General features: G+C 44.3%; 1 long non-coding RNA gene across 1 annotated transcript; it reads right to left on the bottom strand.

Moving 5' to 3' along the window:
* Nucleotides 1–270: 270 nt before the first annotated feature.
* LOC124970501 (uncharacterized) lies at nt 271–23571 on the bottom strand. Its single transcript, XR_007106139.1, has 3 exons — nt 23380–23571; nt 21956–22108; nt 271–365 (listed from the first exon to the last, which is right to left on the bottom strand). It is a non-coding gene; the product is annotated as an uncharacterized LOC124970501 (long non-coding RNA).
* Nucleotides 23572–25465: the final 1894 nt, after the last annotated feature.

Raw genomic sequence — 25465 nt, 5'->3', positions numbered from 1 at the left:
AAAAATAAATGTTATTTATATTGAATTATATTTATGTTAAATAGTTTAATCGAGATATATGTTGTTTTGTAAACTGCTCTTCCTTATTAGTTTTTTATTTGATGTTCAATCATTATTGTGAATATGGAGTAGCTGTCATTTAACTTGCCTTGTCTTGATTTTCTGTCACTTTGAAGTATTTATTGTAAGATAGCATGGGTGCTGTGTGCTTTTGAAGAGCACAGCACAGCACATTTGTGGGAAAAGTGAATAAAGTTGAAAATCTTCTTACCTTAATGATGCATGTGATCATGTCCTTTTTGGTTGTATTCTGTCAAATCATGCTGCAGTTTAACAGACTGTTGTTAACTGACCAAATTTCTTACCTGTGGAGGGAAAACTCTTCAATTAATTATTTTTCATTTAGGAAAACAACAGAGAAGTTTGTAGAACTGAAACTAGAGACTGGAAGTAGGAAACACAGGGAGGATATTGAGAGACACGACACAGGAAGAGTGAAAGAAAATTTGGGGGAGGTGTACAACAATTGAAAATCCAAAATCCAGGAGAGGCTTCTCAACAAGAGATGCCTTCCTGGTGATGGTCCAAGGATGGGGACACACATGGAATGGCAGACTTTGCTACTTGAGTCACAATGGCAGTCTTTTCCACAACTCTGTTTCTAATTTTATATAACAGAAGGAAATCCAAAGGGTCTCATTGAAACAGAAAATCATGAAGGGACATGAAGGTACTAGAGCAGGTTGTGAGAAGGATTAGGTGAGAGGAAGAGCTGAAGCTGGTAAACAGACAGGCACAGAGAGGAGGAGCTAATAGTGTGGGCACTGAGTGACTGCAGACAAGCATCTTGGGACAAGGGAGCAGCAGCGAATAGGGGGGCACTAGTGGAATGGAACAGTTGAGTCAAATTATTAGTCAGATGTAAGACAAAGCTAAGAGAGGTGGAACAGCCAGTGATGAGATGCGATATGTGGTTAGAGAGGCAAGTGGAGAGGAGGTGAAGGTGCTAGAAAGGACCAGCATGGAATGGGCTTAAGGTTGGGTGGAAGGCTTAGAAGAGGGATGGTGGTTGGGTGAGTGGAGCAACTGAAGAGGTCAAAGTTTCATGAAGGCAGAAGTCATTAAGGGGAAGTCATTAATTTGGGCACTGTGCAATGCAATTCTGATGCTGATCAACTGCATGGAGGTCCCAGGCTACAGGTTGAGGCCACAGGCCTCCTCTGCACTGCCCTATTTTCAGACATCGGCTGTAAACTCCACGTTTCCCAGGGCACTCCCACTTCTCACCACTGGCTTCAAATTTGGGGATTCCTATTATCATGTTGTATAATTCTTTATAACTTGTCACTGAGGTTAGGAGACCATAAATCCTATAATGAAAGTTTTGTCAAAATCGGCCTAAAAGAGGAGGAACATGGCTGAAGGTCTAGGAATGTCCCAATGAAAGCTGTCAGGATGCAACATCTTCAGAGGACATGGATGTACAGGACCAACCAGGGAAGCCCACCTTGGTGTCAGCCTCCTGAGTTTTACTGGAATTTCACAAAGCATTTGTAGGAGTGGGATGAGTAGAGCAACACAGCTGGCTCATGTGCTGCCCTCTGGGTCCTTACCATAGAGTGCAGGAGACAGCTGTGTGTCCAGGGAAGAAGAAAAAGAAAGGGGGTTTGGACAGGGTTGGGACATCATGACGTCGACCACACAGTGTTGGGTGGCACCAGGCTTCGTCAGGTCTCCAGACTGGTTCTGTCTTCCTGATCACTGTGCCAGAGGTGCCCTTCAGAATTTCCTGACCAGCAAAGCCCTCTTGAGGGAGGGCCTGCCCTGGGCAATGGTGGGCAGAAAGACACCGATCTCTGATGGCTGGGCCCACGGGAGATGTGTTTTTCTGGGCCTACGAAGTTAGCCTTCCTATCCCATTACAAGACCTAATTCCTGGCCACACAGGAAGTCTGGAAGTCCACATGCAAAGCTCATTGGAAATCTATGCAGGACCCAGTACTGGGACTCAATTTCCCAAGAGTCTGTGAAACATGCCTGCCTTCCCTGACAGCTCAGAGGAGACAGGCTGTGAGCATTGGCTGCCCACAGCCCTCCCACCCTCCAGAGCAGTTTCTCCTTAGTTCAAGGGAGTCTTTAAGGGAATGTCCAGAATGCATTTCTTTCACCTGGTCTTTTCTCGGATTGCCTCTTGATTCAGTGAAGGTTACAAAAATCTACACATGGGGTAAAATGGTAGAGACCTGTAGACTCCTGGCACAGAGGACATTTCCCGAATGTAAATATCATCCTAGAGTCTTGTGGTGTGTCAGCAGAGGTGGATATTGGATGAGTGGTACATTGAACTTGTTTTGTGCCAACTTCACAAGTTTCTTTGAATCTGTATTTGGAAATAAAAGCAAAAAATTCCTACCAAGCACTCACATTGACTGAAAATTCCACAGCCTGGAGAGCATAGTATAATTCTAATTTCATAAAACTTTGGGAAAGACTGGTCTAATCTATAGCAGAATGTTGGATTCCTAGAGGTAGGGGCCAGATTTGTCCTTTTGGAAAAAGTAACAGCAATATCTGTCATTATTTTGGTGATAATTAATTCCCATTGCATATGTTGGTCCATTAAATTTACCCCGAATTATCAAAATATTCACATAAAATGAATGCTATGATTATAAAGATCAAAGGTGACAAGTTGATTTGAAAACAAGACAAATATTACATTTCCTGATTTTGAAGTTTTTTTTTTTTTTGCAGTGCTGGGGATCAAACCCAGAGCCTTATGCTTGTATGGCAAGCACTCTACCAACTGAGCTATCTCCCCAGCCCGATTCTGAATGTTTATGCAGAGCTTGGCAGGTAGCAGTGGCTGGTAAGTTCTCTCTTATTCATTCCCTCTTCTCCCTTTTGGTTCTACCACACTATTTTATTTTTTCAGCTTTGTAGTTCAGGTGCCATATGACTAGTTTAGGCAAAAGTTACATGAAAGGAAAGAATGTGAGTAATCATAGGAGAGATACTGAGGGTATGGGATTAGCTGAGGTGACAGGTGTCGTTGGGTGGCCTGCTGGACTCTCTTGTGTCACTCCCATTGCATCTTTCTGGATCTCTAAACATTTTGTCGTGATAAAGCTGCTTCTACTTGTTTTCATCCTTCCTCTTAAATGATCCCAGACTCCCTTTCCTCCTTCCTGCTTCCCTCAGTAAAGGCTCGTTGGTTAAAGTCACAACTGTGTACATAGTTGTCTTCTGATGTCCTGTAGCGTCATTTTTTCCTCCAACTTGTGGTTGCCTATTATTCTATGCTGTCATTTCAATGTTCTCATCTGATCCACTCTGTGTAAGTTATCATCACATCAAACCCTGATTCCTCTGCCCTCCTGCTGTTCTGCTGTAATCACTCTGAACACTTTTGGATTCTCCCCCTTCTTCCCTAAGCAAGCCAGCTGCTCCTCTGACCTGCAATTACAGCTTCGCTGCTGTCACCCCTCAGCTCTGCTCAGCCGCCACATGCAGCTCTGCATGTTCTTTGGTTCCAGAAGCCTGGATGCTCCCACTCTGCCATATTCTTGTCCTGATTGCGCCTGACGTCCCCTCTTGAGAGTGACAGTGCTTCTGTCATCACAATGCATTTCCTAAGCGACTCCCTTGATTTGTCCCTTCTCAGCTTTCCGTGGCCTCCAGCCCCTCTCACCTTCTCAGCTGGTCCACTCTCCTCATCCTGGGAGTCGTGTGGGCTTCCCCTTCTCAGTGACCCTCCCATATCTTCAGCTGGATTCACTGCAGGCTTCTCTCTACCTCTGGGCATATAAATAACCACAGGCTTCTGCTCCGGGATTTCCCACCTGACTTGTGTAGGCTGGCCACCTGACGTTCTTGCCTGTTCTGTGACTCACAGATGCTTCACATACACTATTGGTTTCCTGGGTTACACTTTTTCACTAGGCTATTCTTTCAGGTGCTCATACCCTCTTCGGCCTATGTCTGCCATTCTGTGAATAGTCAGAGCTCCTTCAGTACCTTGACTCCTATGTGTCTCAGAAAGAAGATCTGCTTCCAAGCTGTCCTCATTAGACCATTTATCCTCTTCATTTTCTAGATATTTCAGTGTCTACAGAGCCTATACTTCATGCTGTTTTTCAGTGATCACCTTCATCCTGCTTCTGATGGCTGTCCATTTCCTGGAGCTCTGTCTTAGTTCATTATGTTGTGTAATAATGAAATACATGAGGTTTGATATTTTATTCAGTATTATTTACTTACTGTTGAAGGGCCAGGGTTTGAATCAGGGTTACATGACTGCTAGCAAGTTTTGTACTACTGAGGTGTACCCTAGTCTCCATAAAGAAGAACACTGAGCTCATAGTCCTGAAGTGCAAGAGCACAGAGCTGGAACAGTGGCAGGCCCCCCACTCTGCAGATTCATCCCACTGTGGTGCAGAGGTATTAAGGGAATAGGACAAGTGCAAAAGGGGCCAAACACATGGGGCAGATACCCTAAATAACAACCTGTTCTCATAACTCAGTGTGTGAGACCAACAATAATACCTCTGAGGAAAATGTCCCCATGATCTATTTTACCTTCAATTTGGTCCCACATATTAAAGGTTCTACCGCCTCAATGCTGCCACACTGCTAACCAAGCTTTGGGTACTTGAAGCCTTGGGAGGCACATATTCAGCCTCAACCAGTTGTCTAACATGACTGTTCTGCTCCCTGTGACTCCTTGGCTTTGATGGTTTTGCTATCTGCATTACAAGGTAGAGCTGGGGACAGCCAGCCACATTGGAAATGTCACCACCCATTGCGGGGGTGTGTGTGTGTGTGAAACTTTGAGCTACATATCAGCCAGTGCTCCAGGATGTAGAGGAAGGCTAGAGATGGGATCCACAGCAAGACAACTGAAACAATCATGCCTCCCTAATGAATTCCAATACAATTTCAGGACACTGAAGCCAAGGTGAGATTCCCTGGTTGGTGAGGTTCTGATGCACATCAAGTCCTGGAAAGATGAAGCATCCTGAGGACACAAATGCTTTCATTGAGTCCCTCCCAGACCTCATGCCATGTGTCTCTTTTTTGAGCCGCTCCCAATTTGTGTCCTAACCTTGGTGTCCACGTGAATAGGGTGCTTCCAAGGAAAGCCCACCCACCTCTTCCCTGTCAGGATCTCCACACCTTGCTGAGTCTGCTCTTCTCAACTTCCTTTGTCTTATGGTGAGTCAAGGTCTCTGGACCTCTAAGAGTTTTTCCCCTCTGTCACCTATGCAACTAGTGAAATGCTTAGGAAACCCAGAATGAGTGAATGAGTGTCAGTGGTGGACTTTGTCCAACATGGATTCAAGAGTCCAATTGACTGTCCCAGCTGCAACAAATTTAAAAGAAGAGCCAAATATATGGAATGTCAGTCATTAGGAATTAAGATACCTGAGACAGAAGCCAGGAACCCAGAGAGAACCCAGTTCCCTGGCCAGATAGGGAGTGTCCAATTTATACAGCAAGGGGGGACATGGCGTCAGCAGTGTCCTGAGCAGAAAAACAGAGTATCTAAGGAGACATGGCAAATAGATGTCACAGTGCAGAGAACTAGAGAGGCAAGTTTCAGAAGGGAAGGGGCTCAGCAGCACTCCCCACCAGAATTCTCACAGGCCAAGAAGAGATCCGGTAGGGTTGCTGCTTGAGTGTGCTAGTCTAGGGGCTTCAGCAGCACTTGGTCAACACCACGGGGTCAAATTTATGCAAATCAGTTTTGGTAACGTACTAAGGCTATCAGTTAAACCTTGAGGCCGAACTTCCATTCAGTCTGCCCTACTTCTATTTTCTCATGCTGACTTCAATCCCAGCTTCCCAGGAGGTTGAAGTTAGCAGATCCTGCATGCTCAGGTGTTCAGAGCTGCAGCACTGTGTGAGAGGGTACCTGTACTGGGCCAGGGACAGGCTGCAGTGGGTGACAGGATGGCATGTTCTGGCTTGCCTCAGTGTTGCCTCTCTCTGCCTCAGGCCCATGCTGACATGGGAGGTCGTGGAGACCTGTGGTCTGTGTGGGTGCACAGTCTCTGGGACATCTGCCTGCACTTGGCTAGGGGCAGCACTAGATGGTTGGCAATGTGGCTGGGCCCTGGTGCACTCAAGCCCACCCTGGACACTGCTCTTTTGTTCTGGGACTAGTATGCAGTGGCACCTGTACCTCTGCTAGATCATGTGGCTTGAGTGACACAGGCAGAGCAGCAGGGAGTGGTAGACCTTGGTACAGAACAGCTGCTGTTGCTAAAATAATTAACAGGGGAGAACCCAGATCATAGCTAGGTTCTGTTTTGAAGTATTTTCTTTCTGAGCTATGACCATGGCCAAGATGATGGGTTTGTAGGTGGCAGAGAGAAGTGGACAGCACCCTCCTCATTGGCACCCCTGGCTGCTAGGGCACAGCTTCACCTTCAGCTCTGGGCTCTATGTAAGAAGTGAGTCTTGTGCAGAAATGATCTGGCAGGATAGAAGGACTTAGGTGGAGGCTGAGGGTGGGCTAAGAGGCGTCCCCTAATGACACAGGAAGATGAATGTGGACACACAGCATTCTTAGAGGAGTCACTGTCTGGTCAGTCATCTGTGAACTGATCCTAGAAAGGAAGGCTAATGATGTCCTCCTGGGCAGTGAGCTTCTCAAAGATCACTTTCTCTGTGGAATGGTGAGGTTAGTATCAATCCATTCACAGATGAGGAATGGAGGCTGGGAGAAGTCACTTGGCCTGCCCAGGTGTCAGAGCTGGGCACTGGTAGAGGCAGAAATTGAGTGCAGGGTCACCTACCCTGATGCTCTACTGCAAGACACTGGATTGGATATGGGGGTGGGCAGGATGTGGGGACCTCCAGCATGGCTGCTGTCCTCCAGGGCTCTTCATTTGCCAGACATTCAGGGACACGTGGCCATGCGAGGAACACAAAAATGACTTAGCCAGGTAATGAGGAGGATCAGCAGTGAGCTGGCCAGTGTGCTTTCAGCATTTCAAGGCCCACCCACCAGCAGGCTGGTTAGCACCCCTGCAGTCCCACAGCCCCTCCTTGCTGCTCAGGACCAAAGTACTGCAGGCATCACGGATCCTGCTCCACATCACCTCACACCTGAGGCTCTGACTCGAATCCTCTGGGGTCAGCCCCTCTTCATTTATCCTGTGATAGCTTCAGGAGTGCCCCTCCCTGACCTGTGGACACACAGCATCTTGCTGGACAGGACGTCTAGGTGGGCCTGGGACCTGCGTTCGTCACACTCCCTGGTAAGGCCGAGGCAGTTGGTCTGGCTATCTTGCGACCAACCCCACAGCCTCCATTCTTATTCTGTGTCCATCAGTCCTCCTAGGATGCCATCTGGTCATCTCCCATCCTCCAGGATCCCTCCCTGCCCTACCAAGCCCCTCTCCACAGCATGAGCCTACACCCTGGCTCAGTCAGGCTGACTTTTTGCAGCAGAGAAACATGCTCTTCACCCTTGCCAGTGGAGAATTTTCTGCAGAATTCTCTTCTGAGTTTCACATGTGACAGCGATTTCTGTCCTTTTTTGTGTGTGTGTTTTGGGAATTGTATCCAGAGTTGCTCTACTACTGAGCTACATCCTCAGCATTTTCATTTTTAATATTGAGACAGGGTCTGATAAATTGCCCTGGCTGGGCTAGAACTTCTGATCCTCCTTCCTCAGCTTCCCAAGCAGGTGGGACTACAGGAGTGTGCCACCACACCAGCTTAGCTCAGTCTTTACAGTATCTATGCCCTTGGATGATAGTTTTCTGCAGACTGGAATTTCTTTTCCCTTCGCCAAACCCTTCTGTGACAGATGTGACATTTCTCTGGGCAGTTCTAGGACCCTCAGAGGTGCAGCCTTCATCCCTCCGAGTGTGGCACTTTAGGGTGACATTCAGGGTCCCTAGTCCTCCCCTGTGCCTGTTTGCTCAGTAGGTCTCATGAATGTAAAGTTTACTGGGGTACAGTTGAGACAGGGCGTCCTTCCTCATTAGTGTATCATCTGAGTCTGCAGGAGTGTGTCTGGCACAGTCATCAGTGGTCACAGCAGGATCAGCGGGGCCCCTGCTTGTTGCACTGCAGGCAGCTCCCCCTCTGGATGTCTCCCATAGTCACTTTCATCTCACTCAGCTTCTTTGTATCTGCTGAGGGGAGGGTTGGCTTAACTCCCTAGGTCAGGAGCAGGGTGCTGTCCCCTGGTGGCAGACGCCTTCCATGTTTCCGCCTTCCTGTTTGGTCACTCTGAGCACCATCCCATCCATCGGTCACAGTGAGACCCCTCCTGGCTTTCCTGGCCACTCTTTCTCTCTCACTTGGGCTCCACACTGGCTGTGTCCTGGTTTCCTCAGCTTTGTCCATGCCCACACTCTGGGGAAGTTTCAATGTTATCCCAGCTGTAATGGGTGACCAGACATCTGGTCCTATAGTTCTGTGGGACAGGAATCTCCCTGGGCTGAGGGGATGAGATGTGGGTTGGCTGTGTTCTTCCTGCAGCTTCTGCAGAGAATATCTCTCCTGCCTTCTCCATCTTTTGAGGGACCCTGCACTCACTGGCTTGTGGATCCTTCCTCTCTTCTCCAAGATGGCAATCAGCTCAAATCTTTCACTCTACCCTCTGGATAATGCAGAATAATCTCCTCATCTCAACTTCTGCAATTGCCCATGCAGAGTCTCTTCCCTACATGAGGTGCTATGTTCACAGGACCTTGGAACATTTTGGAGCTGTTTCAGTTGCCTACCTTCCAGAGGCTATGATGGCACTTTCCCAACACCCATTTTTTTAGCCCAGCAGCCTTGTCAGTGTCCCTGCTTAGCTATGGACAGGTCTCAGTTCTGCTGACCATATCAGCTCTGATGACCCTAGAAGAAACAGAAAACTGAGAAGTTATTGTCCCAGGGGTGCACACTACCCTGACTCATAGGCTCAGTCACAGCCCTCAGACCATGTCATGTGGCTGTTTTGAGTTCTCAGCCTCACACCAGATGTTGCTAGCTCACAACTGGCTTTGGGGTGTGCTGGTTCCTGGCAGGAGAGGGCTGAGTTCACATGCCCTGAGCTGGTGCTGCAGATGGGTCTCAGCCACACCTGATCCTCAGCCCTATCTCCCCAGATGGCATCCTGTCCTTCTTCAATAACAAGTTGGGTGACACACTGTGTGTGCTGGGCCTCATGCTGCCTCACCAGTGTCCCCTCGACACCCACAGATTCACCTTCCCTGGTTCCTCCCAAGACACAGTCAGACTGGTGAGGTCTGGGTGCTTAAATATGATGGATAACACAACTCTCCATTTGGAAAAAAACTTCCTTTTACTTACTAATATAAGTTAAATAAAAATGCTATATGATTAAAACAAAATCAAAAGCAGAGAAAAAAATCTATGATATAAAGAATGACATGGTAAAGAATGAGAGTCTTTAAATTCCAAGCATTATCCTCTGTTAGAAATAGTTCCCTAGTGTCTCGTTGTAAAATATTAGGCAATCTGTAGCCTTATTTTTGGCTCAAATATGAGTATTAAAAAGGAATTAATTGTAGTAATTCTCTCTCTCTCTCTCTCTCTCTCTCTGGGACAGAGAAATGGTGCAGATCTGTAAAAATATCCGACATAGCCTGTCCTCCAAGAGAAACAGAAACCAGTACCCCCACACTGCCTCCTGGAAAGCCGGGACCCTCAACAAGAACATGTACTAACACCGTCCATCCTAACACCATCTGAAGCACCTGGGCTTGAAACACCCACAGTGACGACTGCTACAGATGCTGCATTAATAAAATACACAGGTTTTTTTTCAAGATGGCAAACTAGAGGGCGGCTGCATTTCACGTTGCTCCAGGACGCAAGATTCAAAAGAGGAGATAGTGAGATACTTGGGACGAACTCAAAGCCGCCGGGTGAGTCTCTCCTATTGGGGAGGCATCCCAGATGGGGCGGTAGCCCCAGAACGCAGGGAACTTTGTGAAGTAGAGTTGCCGGCGAGACGCCCCTCCCCCCGCTGGAGCGGTAAACACGGACAACTGGGATCATCGTAGAGGCGGCGGCTCAGCACAGCGCTTGGACTCAGAGCAACCACTGGGGCTCCAGGCGGCTGCCTGAGGAGGAGCTGCATGCCAAGCTGTTTGGACTCAGAACGACCGCTTCTGAACACCGGGGGGTTGCCCAGAGGAAGAGGAGAAGTGTGGCGGGTCGCTTGGTCTAGGAGTGACTGCATCAGAGCCACAGGTGGTTGCCAGAGGAGGAGGCGAGTGGTGAGTTGATTGGACTAAAAGCAACCGCTCCTGAACACCGGTGGCCTGCCTGGAGGAGGAGCGTGGTGGGTCACTTGGTCTCGGAGCCACCGCTCCTGAACACCGGGGGGGCTACCCCGAGGAGGAGGAGGAGGAACAGGGCGGGTCACTTGGACTTGGAGTGACTGCCTAGGGCTACGGGCGGTTGGCGGGAGGAGGAGACGCAAAGTGAGTTGCTTGGACTCCTAGTGACTGCATCGGAAACCAGGCCACTGTCCGGAGGACGAGGTGTGTGGCGGGTCTCTGGGTATCGGAGCTATTGTACGGGGCTCCAGGTGGCGGCTCAGAGGAGGGGCTGCATAGCCAGGCGATTAGGTGCAGAGCAGGGTCCCAGGAGCTAGGTGGCTTCTTGCTGGAAGAGCCCCACAGAGACATGCCTAGAGGCGGAGCAAAGTTTCCAGGACTGCGGGCAGATTCTCTGGGAGAGGCAACCTAAGGAGACTCGCCTGCGAAGGGTGAGGCTCCCAGGCCCAGGAGGTAGGTTCGGGCCCCTGGGAACGTTGCAGAGGAAGACAGCCCAGCCCAGGCGGTAGTTGTAGATTGAGGGGAACCTCTAGGAGGGGAACTGACCAGCGAGACGTCCCCACCAAGTGAGTCTTCCCTGCCGGGTGAGGTTTTCCCACAGGGATGGTAAAACCAGAGACACAGGCACAAACAGGACTTGCCTCAGCTCGCAACCTAGTTCCCCGTTGGATGAACATTGGTCAACAAGTGGAGGCACCTCTGCCCACTAGCAGGGAATATACCCCACCTGAGGGTCACCACCCCTAAAGAGGCAGCTTCTTCGTGGAGCTCCGCATTATCAACTTCCTCCAAGACTTCAGGCTACTGAAGGATAAGAGGAGATATACTAGCAATCTTCAGGGACATTATAAGTCGATAGAGGAAATCGCAATATCTTAAAGACCCACTGATTCCTGAACAATATGAGAAAACAAGGGAAGAAAATGCCCCAAACAAATCTAGATGTTACATCAATAAAATCCAATGACAGCATGGCAGAAGAAATGACAGAAAGGGAGTTCAGGATGTACATAATTAAAATGATTAGGGAAGCAAACGATGAGATGAAAGAGCAAATGCAGGCATTGAATGATCACACCAATCGACAGTTAACACAGCAAATTCAGGAAGCAAAAGATCATTTCAATAAAGAGTTAGAGATATTGAAAAAAAACCAAACAGAAATCCTTGAAATGAAGGAAACAATAAACCAAATTAAGAACTCCATTGAAAGCATAATCAATAGGATAGAACACCTGGAAGACAGAACTTCAGATATTGAAGACAAAATATTTAACCTCGAAAACAAAGTTGAACAAACAGAGAAGATGGTAAGAAATCATGAACAGAATCTGCAAGAACTATGGGATATCATGAAAAGGCCAAATTTGAGAATTATTGGGATTGAGGAAGGCTTAGAGAAACAAACCAAAGGAATGAACAATCTATTCAATGAAATAATATCAGAAAATTTCCCAAATCTGAAGAATGAAATGGAAAATCAAGTCCAAGAGGCTTATAGGACTCCAAATACACAAAATTACAACAGACCCACACCAAGGCACATTATAATGAAAATACCTAACATACAAAATAAAGACAGAATTTTAAAGGCTGTGAGAGAAAAGAACCAAATTACATTCAGGGGGAAACCAATACGGATATCAGCAGATTTTTCAATCCAGACCCTAAAAGCTAGAAGGGCCTGGAACAACATTTTTCAAGCTCTGAAAGAAAATGGATGCCAACCAAGAATCTTATACCCAGCAAAACTTACCTTCAAATTTGACGATGAAATAAAATCACTCCATGATAAACAAAAGCTAAAAGAATTTACAAAAAGAAAGCCAGCATTACAGAACATTCTCAGCAAAATATTTCATGAGGAAGAGATAAAAAACAAAGAAGCAAATCAGCAAAGGGAGGAATTATCATAAAGGAACTGTCAAATAAAGGAGGAACCAAGATGTGTCAATAAATAAATAAATAAATAAATAAAATTTTAACTATGAACCAAATGACCGGGATTACAAATTATATCTCAATAATAACCCTGAATGTTAATGGCCTGAATTCATCAATCAAAAGACATAGACTGGCAGATTGGATTAAAAAGAAAGATCCAACAATATGTTGCCTGCAAGAGACTCACCTCATAGAAAGAGATACCCATAGACTAAAGGTGAAAGGATGGGGAAAAACATACCATGCACATGGACTCAGCAAAAAAGCTGGAGTATCCATCCTCATTTCAGATAATGTGGACTTCAAGCCAATGTTAGTCAGAAGGGATAAAGAAGGACATTTCATACTGCTTAAGGGAAGTATAAACCAGCAAGATATAACAATCATAAACATCAATGCCCCAAACAGTGGCTCATCCATGTATGTTAAACAAATCCTTCTCAATTTTAGAAACCAAATAGACCATAACACAATAATACTAGGTGATTTTAACACGCCTCTCTCACCACTGGACAGATCTTCCAAAGAAAAATTGAACAAAGAAACCATAGATCTCAATAACACAATCAATAATTTAGACTTAACAGACATTTATAGAATATACCATCCAACCAAGAGCGAATACACTTTCTTCACAGCAGTACATGGATCCTTCTCTAAAATCGACCATATATTATGCCACAAAGCTAATGTCAGCAAATACAAGAAGATAGAGACACTACCTTGTATTCTATCAGATCATAATGGATTGAAGTTAGAAATAAATGAAAGAGTAAAAAACAGAAACTACTCCAACACCTGGAGATTAAACAATATGCTATTATATGATGAATGGATAACAGAAGATATTAGGAAGGAAATTAAAAAATTCTTAGAGGTCAATGAGAACAAAGAAACATCATATCAAAATCTCTGGGACACTATGAAGCAGTACTTAGAGGAAAATTTATTTCATGGAGCGCATTTAATAAAAGAAGTAAAACTCAACAAATAAACAACCTAACACTACAGCTCAAAGCCCTAGAAAAAGAAGAACAGACCAACACCAAAAGTAGTAGAAGACAGGAAATAGTGAAACTCAGAGCTGAAATCAATGAAATTGAAACAAAAGAAACAATACAAAAAATTGACAAAATAAATAGTTGGTTCTTCGAAAAAATAAACAAAATTGATAAACCATTAGCCACACTAACAAAGAGAAGACGAGAGAAAACCCAAATCACTAAAATTCGGAATGAACAAGGATATATCACAACAGACACGACTGAAATACAAAACATAATTAGAAGCTATTTTGAAAAGCTATACTCCAACAAAATAGAAAATTTCGAAGACATCAACAGGTTTCTAGAGACATATGAATTGCCTAAACTGAACCAGGAGGACATACACAATTTAAATAGACCAATTTCAAGTAATGAAATAGAAGAAGTCATCAAAAGCCTACCAACAAAGAAAAGTCCAGGACCAGATGGGTTCTCAGCCGAGTTCTACAAAACCTTTAAAGAAGAGCTCATTCCAATACTTCTCAAAGTATTCCAGAAAATAGAAGAGGAGGGAACCCTCCCAAACTCATTCTATGAAGCCAATATTACCCTGATACCTAAACCAGACAGAGACACATCGAGGAAAGGAAATTTCAGACCAATATCCTTAATGAACATCGACGCAAAAATTCTCAACAAAATTTTAGCAAATCGCATACAAAAACATATTAAAAAGATAGTGCACCATGATCAAGTGGGCTTCATCCCAGGGATGCAAGGTTGGTTCAACATCAGGAAATCAATAAATGTCATTCACCATATCAACAGACTTAAAGTCAAGAATCACATGATTACTTCGATAGATGCAGAGAAAGCATTTGATAAAATACAGCATCCCTTCATGCTCAAAACACTAGAAAAAATAGGGATAGTGGGAACATTCCTTAACATTGTAAAGGCCATATATGCTAAGCCCATGGCTAATATCATTCTAAATGGTGAAAAACTGAAAGCATTCCCCCTAAAAACTGGAACAAGGCAGGGATGCCCTCTTTCACCACTTCTTTTCAATATTGTCCTTGAAACTCTAGCCAGAACAATTAGACAGACCAAAGAAATTAAAGGGATACGAATAGGAAAAGAAGAACTCAAACTATCCCTATTTGCTGATGATATGATGGTATACTTAGAGGAACCAGGAAATTCCACCAGAAAACTTTTAGATCTCATAAGTGAATTCAGTAAAATAGCGGGATATAAGATCAATGAACATAAATCTAAGGCATTTTTATACATAAGCGATGAATCTTCAGAAAGAGAAATCAGGAAAACTACCCCATTCACGATAGCGCGAAAAAAAATAAAATACTTGGGAATCAATCTCACAAAAGAGGTTAAAGACCTCTACAATGAGAACTACAGAACACTAAAGAAAGAAATTAAAGAAAACCTTAGAAGATGGAAAGATCTCCCATGTTCTTGGATAGGCAGAATTAATATTGTCAAAATGGCCATACTACTAAAAGTTCTATACAGATTCAGTGCAATTCCAATTAAAATCCCAATGATGTACCTTGCAGAAATAGAGCAAGAAATTATGAAATTCATCTGGAAGAATAAAAAACCCAGAATAGCTAAAGCAATCCTTGGCAGAAAGAGTGAAGCAGGGGGTATCGCAATACCAGATCTTCAACTCTACTACAAAGCAATAGTAACAAAAACGGCACGGTATTGGTACCAAAATAGAAAGGTGGATCAATGGTACAGAATAGAGGACACGGACACAAACCCAAATAAATACAATTTTCTCATACTAGACAAAGGGGCCAAAAATATGCAATGGAGAAAAGATAACCTCTTCAACAAATGGTGCTGGGAGAATTGGAAATCCATATGCAACAGAATGAAACTAAACCCATATATCTCACCATGCACGAAACTAAACTCAAAATGGATTAAGGATCTCGGAATCAGACCAGAGACCTTGCATCTTATAGAAGAAAAAGTAGGTCCAGAGCTTCAACATGTCGGCTTAGGACCAGACTTTCTCAACAGGACTCCTATAGCACAAGAAATAAAAGCAAGAATTAATAACTGGGATAGATTCAAACTAAAAAGCTTTCTCTCAGCAAAGGAAACTATCAGCAATGCGAAGAAAGAGCCTACAGAGTGGGAGAAAATCTTTGCCAATCATACTTCAGATAGAGCACTAATCTCCAGAATCTATAAAGAACTCAAAAAACTCTACACCAAGAATGCAAGTAATCCAATCGACAAATGGTCTAAGGAAATGAATAGACACTTCACAGAAGAAGATCTACAAGCAATCAACAAACATATGGAAAAATGTTCAACATCTCTAGGAATAAGAGAAATGCAAATCAAAACCACCCTAAGATTCCATCTCACCCCAATTAGAATGGCGATTATCAAGAATACAAGCAACAACAGGTGTTGGCGAGGATGTGGGGAGAAAGGTACACTCATACATTGCTGATGGGCTGCAAACTAGTGCAGCCACTCTGGAAAGCAGTGTGGAGACTCCTTAGAAAACTTGGAATGGAACCACCATTTGACCCAGCTATCCCACTCCTTGGTCTATACCCAAAGGACTTAAAATCAGCATATTACAGAGATACAGCCACATCAATGTTCATAGCTGCTCAGTTCACAATAGCCAGATTGTGGAACCAACCTAGATGTCCTTCAATTGATGAATGGACAAAGAAACAGTGGTATATATATACAATGGAATATTACTCAGCCATAAAGAATGACAAAATTATGGCATTTGCAGGCAAATGGATGAAACTGGAGAATATCATGCTAAGTGAGATAAGCCAATCTCAAAAAACCAAAGGACGAATGATATAGCTAATAAGTGGATGACGACACATAATGGGGGGTGGGAGGGGTTAGTGTTAGGGTTAGAGTTAGGGTTAGGGAGGGGGGCAAGAATGGAGGAAGGAAGGACTGTATAGAGAGAAAAGAGGGTTGGGAGGGGTGGGGGGGAAGGGAAAAAATAACAGAATGAATCAAACAACATTACCCTATGTAAATTTATGATTACACAAATGGTATGCCTTTACGCCATGTACAAACAGAGAAACAACATGTATCCCATTTGTTTACAATAATAAAAAAATAAAAATAAAAATAAAATAAAATAAAATACACACATAGACAAAAAATAAAAGTGGCCTGCTTCAGATCAAGGTTCCAGAAAAGAAGGGAGATACTGAAGAAAGTCTCCTTCCCCAGATCTGCGTGCCTGGAAAGGCATCTTCATTGACACATTCCCCTTCCTCTGGAGATAAAGAAGCTGGAGTGGACCTGGCCCTGCAGTAGGTGCCCTGACACAATGACCCCACTCCCAGGGAGCACAGCTGTGGTGCAACGTCCTCACTGTCTTCCTCCAGTGACCTATGGCCCTGCATCAGGCATAACCACAAAGAGGACAGCAACAAAGAGACCTGTGTCACAGAGTTAGGGATGCTTCTCTTTATTGCAGCCATCATCTGTGGCTGGAGAAAAGCAAGAGCTCCTGAGGCGCAAAGGCAGAGGAGAAGAAGGAGTCATCTCATCACCAAAGCCAAACATGGCCAGTGGCAGACCTCAGCTCTCAAGGGCCTTCTCTGTCAAAACATGGTAGTAATGAGAGTGGACTGTCCCCAGTTAAACCTCTCACACAGTGACAACTACAGGATTTCATTTGGGAGGTTCTCAAATTACAAAGAGCCAGGCAAAGTGGCACTTGCCTGTTAGTGCAGGTTCAAGGCCAGTCTCAGTATCTTAAGAGAGACCTATCTCAAAATAAAAATAAAAGCATCGGGCATATGACTCAGTGATAGAGCACCCCTGGGTTCCTTCCTGGAAGCTTAATGCATAGGCACACACACAAGCACTCAAAATAATAAAAAAAGTGACTATAATACTATCAAAGGTGTTCCCAACAAACACTTGCTCATATATACTTATAACCAATAAAAAGAGTATCACTCTTTTGAATACAGTTGACAGATTTATATTTGTTCCAAATACATCCTCTACAATTTGTGACACTTTATTTATAGAGGAATATCAATACAAAGTTAATTACATTGTCTTTAATCTCAAATAAAGGATGAATTATTGAGATGTGTCCAATGAAACAAATGGGCAATGGAAGTTGTACATGGTCCAAGAATAAGATTGACCAATGTGTTAATTATTTAAAAAGTAGGTGTGAAATTAAAGCTGTGGAAAAACCATCACTGATTCAGTGCAGGTAATGCAAATCAAAGTGAAAAAATGCAAATAGGTCAAGTAGGTAAAAACCCACTTTGAGGGCTGAGGTGGAGCTCAGTGGTAGAACAATTGCCTAGCATGAAAAATGCCCTGGGGTCCATCTAAAGTACCACACAACAATGCTGAGGGTAATGATAAGAATATATTAAATTTTAGGACTTCCTCCCTCCCCTGAACCCCTAGTCCCCAGTTACCTTTGCTAGAAGAATCTCTGTGCCTTCCTCAATCCCAATTATTCTTAAATTTGGTCTTTTCATGATGTCCCATAGTTCTTGGAAGTTCTTTTCATGATTTCTCACCATCTTCTCTGTTTGGGCAACTTTATTTTCAAGATTAAATATTTTGTCTTCATTGTCTGCGGTTCTATCTTCCAAGTGGTCTAGTCTTTTGGTGATGCTTTCCATTGAGTTTTTTATTTGGTTTGTTGTTTCCTTCATTTCAAGGATTTCCGTTTGTTTTTTTTTTGAGAATCTCTTATCTCTTTGTTGAATTGATTTTTTGCTTCCTGCAGGTGCTCTTTCAGCTTATTGGTATTATCATTCATTGCCTGCATTTGCTCTCTTATCTCATCCTTTGCTTCGTGAATCATCTTAATCATGTATAATCTGAAGTCCTTTTCTGACATTTCTTCTAACATAGTGTCATTGGATTCTATTAATATAGAATCTAGATTAGTTTGGATCATTTTCTTCCCTTGTTTTTTCATGTTGTTCATGTATCTTCCCCTCTAGCAGTGCAGATCTGGGGTATTACAGATTTCCCCCTATAGGTTTATAGTGGCCCTATAGGTTTCCAAAACCCTTTCTTTAAGGGGAGATCAATATTAGCAGTGCCCAATTCAGACACTATACAATCCTAGACCAAACAGCCCCTATGAGGACAATAACAAAATTGTCATAATAAACAGAATGAGTTCAAATATTATCTTCAGTAAAACAAACAGATTTGCAATAAGGTCTGCAGTTTCTAATGGAGGACAAAGAGGATGCAGAGGAATCTAGAACGTGGCTGTTAATGGGATAAGAAAAGAATATACAGAAGTTCTAGATAACAGAAAGGGTGAGAGTGTAATCAAAAGAAATTGGACGTTAGCATGCAAAAAAGGAAGAAAAAGACTTTGAGGGAACAGATAAACAAAAGGAAAAGAGAGCAAGAAAAGTAAAGAAATAAAAACTTAAAGTTTTTCAATAAGGAGAAAAAAGAAAATCTACAGTATAACAGTTATATAGTAATGAAATCTCCCAGTGTTCAGTAGCCTGATGCATGAGAGGTACCTGAAAATGAGCTTCAAGCCTCCAGCAGGCGTCTCAGGATGGGATTTGCCCCACCTAAAAATTGGAGCTAAGGCTCCCAGGATTATCCAAGATGGCCGCTCTGGCTTCCAAATGTGTTGGCAAATGGGGAACTGCAGCTCAGGGTGTGGCTGTGGTCAGCTGGAGGTCCTGGAGGCGGGATGTGGTTGGTCAGGCTGGGGTCCTGGAAGTCCGGTGTGTTTGGTGTGGTTGCTGGATCCTGGAGGCTGGGTGCAAGCAGTCGGTCTGGGGTCCCGGTTATAGGGCGCAGTTAGTTGGTCTGGGTGTCCTGGCAGCAGGGAGCAGTCAGTCAATGTGAGGGCCCCAGAGGCAGGGAGTGATCGGTCGGGCTGAGGAATCCTGGAGATGGGGCTCAGTCAGTCTGGCCAGGGGTCCTACGGGGCGTGGCTGTTGTCTCAAAGCAGCCACGTGTAATCAAACCTGCAGGTACTGTAACAGTGAAGTTCCAGGCAACAGCAGGCAGCTGGTGCTCCACTGGCAGTCGGCGATCAGTTTGCCGACTGTTGTCGGATGATCGGGAGGTGAACCTCATGCGTTGGGTGATGGATAGGTGTAAGGCAGGCAATGGACAGGTGAGAGGCAGGCAAATGGCAGATGATAGGTGCCTGACAGTGAGCAATCTGCACTCAATAAAGACATCAATATGCTGGCAGACTGCAGGTGATCACAGCAGACAAATGGGGTAATCAGCAGGGGATTGATAAGCAGCAAAAACTGCCTCACCAAGAAATAGATATCCTCTCCTTGAAACCGGAGTTATGGAGCAACAAGGAACGCAGCCTCCCTCTAGTCTGCCATGCCTTTGCTAGAAGTAAACCAGTAGCCGAGTCTCCTTCTAGGGAGAGTCTGTACATAAACAACACATTATATTCTGGGGAAAAGATCAGCAAATGCCATACAATGTCCTGCACCTTAGCACACAGGAAACCACCCTTTACTGTTCACAACTTATTTTCCCTCTCTCTCTTTTTTCCCACCACTGCGCAATCTAAGGCAGCAGTCTAAGGGCAGAGGTAAGGAAGGGGTCTGGGCCAGTTTTCTCTGGCCTGGGCACTATCAGAGGCCCAGGGGGATGAACCTGCCACAAATCAACTCCAGGAATCACTCTTTCATGTAAAGATGAACAGTAGGCATGAAATGAAGTACAGTTCACCTCATCAGTGACCTCTGGACACACATAGAGTTTTCTGAGGTTTCATGTCTAGGAACAGCACCATCACAAAGATCCCTACAACTGCTCCTTTGCAGAAGTTAGATGTACAGGGAAAAAAGGGTACATATAATTCGAAGGACTCAATTAATTTACTTTCTTACCAACAAAATGAGCTACTTGAGGGCTGGGAACGTGCTCATGGCAGATACTTTCCTGGCAACCTGGTTTCCATCCCTGGCACTGAAAAAAAAGTTGAATCTCCAGAACCAAAAGGGAAAATAAAGGGGGTAGCACACAACTGGTATACCTCTAACTCATTAATAAAAGGACAAATAAACTTGTTTATACTTCTAATTCTCTGAAACTGACATAAAAATAGCCTATTAGCACAAGAAAGGATGGTCAACACCATTAGTCATCAAAGAAATACAAATCAAAACCATGAGATACCACTTCCTGCTCACTAGGATACCTATAATCACAAAGACTGAGAATAATGTGTTGGTGACAATGGAAATCAGAACACTTCTACACGGCTGGTAGGAAAGTAAAAGGTGCAGCTGCTCAGAAGTCTGGTTGTTACTTAGGAGGTTAAATGTACAGTTACCACATGACCCAGCAACTCCACTCCCAGATGCATACCTGAGAAAAATGAAAACTACATCTATACAAACACTGTGTGAAAATGTTCATAGCAGCATTATTGGTAATAGTTCAAAGGAAAAACTCTATGTTCACCAATTGGTGAGTAAGTAAATGTGGTCTGTTCTTTCAATGTAACCTTAATCAGTCATAAGAAGGGATGAAGGGGCTGGGGAGATAGCTCAGTCAGTAGAGTCTTGCCTTGTAAGCATAAGGCCCTGGGTTTGATCCTCATCACCCAAAAAAAAAAAAAGAAGGGATGAAGTACTGAGTAACATGGATGAACCTTGAAACATGCTAAGAAGCCAGACCAAAAGGCCACATAGTGCATAAGAACACTTCTGTGATGCCCAGATTAGGCAAATCTAGGGAGGCAGAGTGCAGATGAGGGGATGCTTAGGGCTGGGTGAATGGGAGGAGTGAGGAGTGACTGCTAATGGGAACAGACAGGATTTCTTTTGGAGGTGATGAACTGTTCTGAAGTCAATTGTAGTTAGTTGCAGAACTATGACATATGACAACAAACCCCTGAATTGTGCACTTGAAATGGGTGGATTGCAGGGCATGCAAATTACTTCTCAATAAGGCTATTAAAGTAAAAAGGAATAGGTGCCAGATAGAAAAGACTTCTCTTTACCTTTCATGCTGACACACACCATGACTGACACAGGCCCTATAAACAACTGCCAGGAGGACCCTGAAGATGCTCAAGTAACTGCTGAGCCAGACTCCACCTGCACAGCCCAGCCTAACTTCCCTCTGTGCATGACATTCAAAATCAAATGCCAATCCACCTGTCCAGGAACAGGGACGGTCAGAAATAGAAACCAAGGAGCTGCTTTGTAAAACATGATACAAAGAAGTAAAGGGAGTTAATATTTTCCCAAACAAGTGAGGTTGACCCTGGAATATAATTTTAATCACTAAAGATTTACTAAGTCAGTGAAAGAGAATGCCTTTCTTTCATGTCACTTTTTATGCTTCTACCATTGTTCTTATTCTATGCCTCTATATTCCACTTAAAAGCATTTCAAGCCATAAGCAAATATAATGCAAACCATTGTGACTCAGAAATATGCAACCAGTAAAATAAACTACATGTCTGCTAAGTTACTAATAAGAGAATTTGTACAATGTGGATTAATAAGATCAACACTCACTGAATCTGAACCAAGAGCAAAGGAACTGAACAGAGATGGGTGGTGTGCCTGCCCTGCAGTGCCAATGTCTGGGCCTCAGATGTGACCCTGGACACCACCTCCCCTCTCCTGGCCTCGCTTATGTCTGTAAAATGGGGACAGCCACAGCACCTACCTGCTTGTGGTGGGGAGGACGAGGTAAGAAAATGCAAGGCCAGTGCCGTGATGGCATCAGCACCTGGCAGATTGGCGACTCTTGTCAGGATCTCAGGTGACAGCTCGCCTCTCTGTTCCTTGTCCCGTTGGAGGACAGCACTCTCAGGAACAGCTTGAAGAAAGCAGGGAAGACCAGGTCATAGCGGGCTCTGGCTGGCCAAGACAACCAACCTTGTAAGTCTCAGACCTCGCTGCATGTCTGGAAACTCAGAGACCTCTGGACTCCACAGCCAAATTGACTGACAGGTGCATGGGGTGTGGCACTGCGTGTGCTGGCTCAGGCACGTGGAGGTTAAGATCTGGAACATATGTTTCTAGACGTGAGGATTGTTCTGAGACTGGTGTGAGTGGCCTGGGAAACCCAGAGGTGGCACCTGGTGTCTGAAGGGTGGGCAGTGTAATGAGGCCTGTGCCCTCAAATGGTAGCATTTCATCTCAATGAAGGTGATCAGCATTATAATTGCCTTTATACAGTGCCTCCCCCCCTCCTATCTCTCTCTCTCTCTCTCTCTCCCTCCCTCTCTCCCTCCCTCCCTCCCTCTTTTTTGGTAGTTGTTGTTGTTTGTTGATACTGCATATTGAACCCAGGGGTGCTCAATCACTGACCATACCCACTTCTTTATATTTTTTAGACACAGTCTCACTAAGTTGCTGAGGCTGTGCTTGAAATTATGATCCTCCTGCCTCAGCCTCCCAAGCCACTGTGATAACAGGTATAAGCCACCATGCCCAACAACAGTACCCCGTTTTTAAAAAATATTTTCATCTGGTATTTTAAAAAGTTTTTTTTATTATTATTTCTATTGGTATCAGAGTTTGAACTCAGTGGTACTTGGCCAATGAGCCACACCCCAGCCCTATTTCATTAATTTTATTTAGAGACAGAGTCTCACTGAACTGCTTAGCACCTCACTTTTGCTGAGCATGGCTTTGAACTCACATCCTCCTGCCTCACCTCCCAGGCTGCTGGCATTACAGGCATGCAATCTGCACCCTGCAACTGTGCTGAATTTCGGTGGCTTCTCCATTCATGGAACTTTTCCCTCTTTAGTTGTCCCACTCACTCAACCACGTCCCTCTCTTCGTGTATCCATCTGGAAGTAGACTCATTCCAGGTGATGACTCTACTCACAGAGTGTACTTACAGAACCTAAGATGGTTCATCACTAGGCAATACTATCCTGTAGGACCACCATCATACATAGGAATCATTATTGACTGACACACTATCATGTGGCATGTGAGTGTACTAATAAGCTGTCCACTACAAGGGAGAGGGTGAACATCTGCTTTGCCATGGGAGGACCCAAGCAGCTCTGATGCTTACAGGCAACAGAGGAGAAGCAGAGAATTCAGGAAATTAGTCTTCCACAGCATCAGTACCTGATTCCTGACAGGAAGGGACTTTCCCATCAGGGAGACACTTGGAGGTCAGTCAAGGCTGTGAGGGAAATGCCAAGAAATGGAAGGTTTCTGGATCCTCATTCCAATCTGAACATCCATGGCTGCCAAACAAGGTGGACACTCACTCTCAGCAGAGAACCTGAATCCACATGTGTTTACATCTCATTGGCATCTGATCACTGGATTCCTGTAAGACATTAAAATGCAAAATAAAACCTCAAGCACAGCATGAATAACAAGTGTGCATCTTGTCAATAAGCTCCAATTGTGGAAAATAGAAAGGCCTGGACCTTACATGTGGAATCAACACAATGCCCAACAAAGGATAAAAGATGAACATAAGATACTCTCGTCCATTTCATTAGATAGAGGGAAATTTTGACCCATCCTCCAACAATATAGGATCTCCAGAAAAGTTCACAAAGTGGAACAAGGCAGACACACAGGGACAAATGCTGCATAAGGTCATAGTCTGCAACACAGATGAGGTATTGAGTTTGTCAATTTCTTTGAGACAGAAAGTAGAATGGTGGTCAGTAGGACCTGTAGGAGAAGTGGGAGTTAGTGTTTCATGGGAGAAGAGCAACTGTTTATGGTGAAGAAAAAGTGCTGGAGATGGATGATGGAGGTGGTAGCACAAATTTACAGTTATGCCCCACATGGTGGCATTAGGGCCAGTGATGGAACAAAGCCCCACACACATGAATTTATCCACAATATGACCTAGCATAGTGAGACTGGAGCCATCTCAGTTGGTGTAAGAGCACTCTAGGATGGTCCTCCTATGATGAATCACCTGTAACACATTTACAGGAGATTACCTCCACTATTAACTGATATATGAATATAACTGACACCACTCACCTCTACACATTACAATGGCTCAATGGTAAGCTTTCTATATATTGCACCATATTCTGTGGACAGAGAGAAAAATAATGGATTGAAAGTCCAGCTGGAAAGCAGAAGGCTGAGTTAGGAGGTTTGGAAGCAGCTCCCCAGTTCCACTGGGTGCTGTGTCACATCCCATGCACTCCCATCTTCTCAGCAAACACTATATTCTGGCTTGAATGGGAAATGTTTCCATATGCTTCTTTTTCTACATGTGAGATTTTCCATCTGGTACATGGGTCACAATAAAATATCCAGGTCAAGAGCAATATCTGTGCTCCCAAATATGCTATGTAAAATAGAGAGAGTGATTGGAATTGAGAGGCTATCTCAAGTGATCCATAGACTCCCAGAAAGTATAGACAGACACTCTGTGAAGAGTGTGAGCAAGTACAGAATTTTCTATGATTTTATGTCAAGGATGCCTAACTGCAGACTGTGTGTCCTCTAGATAGATTTCTGAACACAGGGGCATAGAGGAGAAACGATTTGCTATATTGAGTGTTTTCATATAAGTTGTTGAACTGATAACTCAGTGTATTTGGGTTCTTTTGTACATATGTTGCTCCCCCTAGGGACATCAGGCCAATTCTGCTCTCCCTCTTCTTCCTCTCCTTCCTCTATTAATATACTAAACTCTGAAATGGGACTGCTCTGAGATAGGGTATCTAACATGTTTTGTGTAGAGAATGGAGACACAAATTCATGTTTTGGAGAGAAGTGAAAGATGGAGTCAGAGGCCTTTTGATAGTTTGGCATGGTGGATGGAGTTTGGATCAGAAGCAGGAGAGACCAACTCCTCTAGAACCCTAGGACACATGCACAGACCAGTGTGGCAGTTACATGTGTTTTCCTTCAAACTGGTTGCCAGGTTGGAATGGGCGATGACATCAGAGGCTTCCACCCTTCCTGATTGGAAGGGCCAGACTCTGTGGGTCACTGGCAGTCCAGTGGGCAACAGTTTGTCCTCAGGGCTGTTCTTCACCTGATTTCTCCCTCCTTGGCGAAGAGAGAACAGACTCCTATTCAACCAAATTCTCAACCAGGCTTTGCCATAAAAAGAAACTAGTTTTCATAGAAAGGAAGGAAGAGAATTGCAGAAGTTATGTTGTGGGATCGCAAAATCTCCCAGTCTGAGCAACCGCCTTCCCAGCCGAGCAACTCATGCCACCTC

This window comes from Sciurus carolinensis, chromosome 18 (genome assembly GCF_902686445.1).
Source record: "Sciurus carolinensis chromosome 18, mSciCar1.2, whole genome shotgun sequence".
NCBI lineage: Eukaryota > Metazoa > Chordata > Mammalia > Rodentia > Sciuridae > Sciurus > Sciurus carolinensis.
This window is presented reverse-complemented; position numbering and strand designations above follow the sequence as displayed.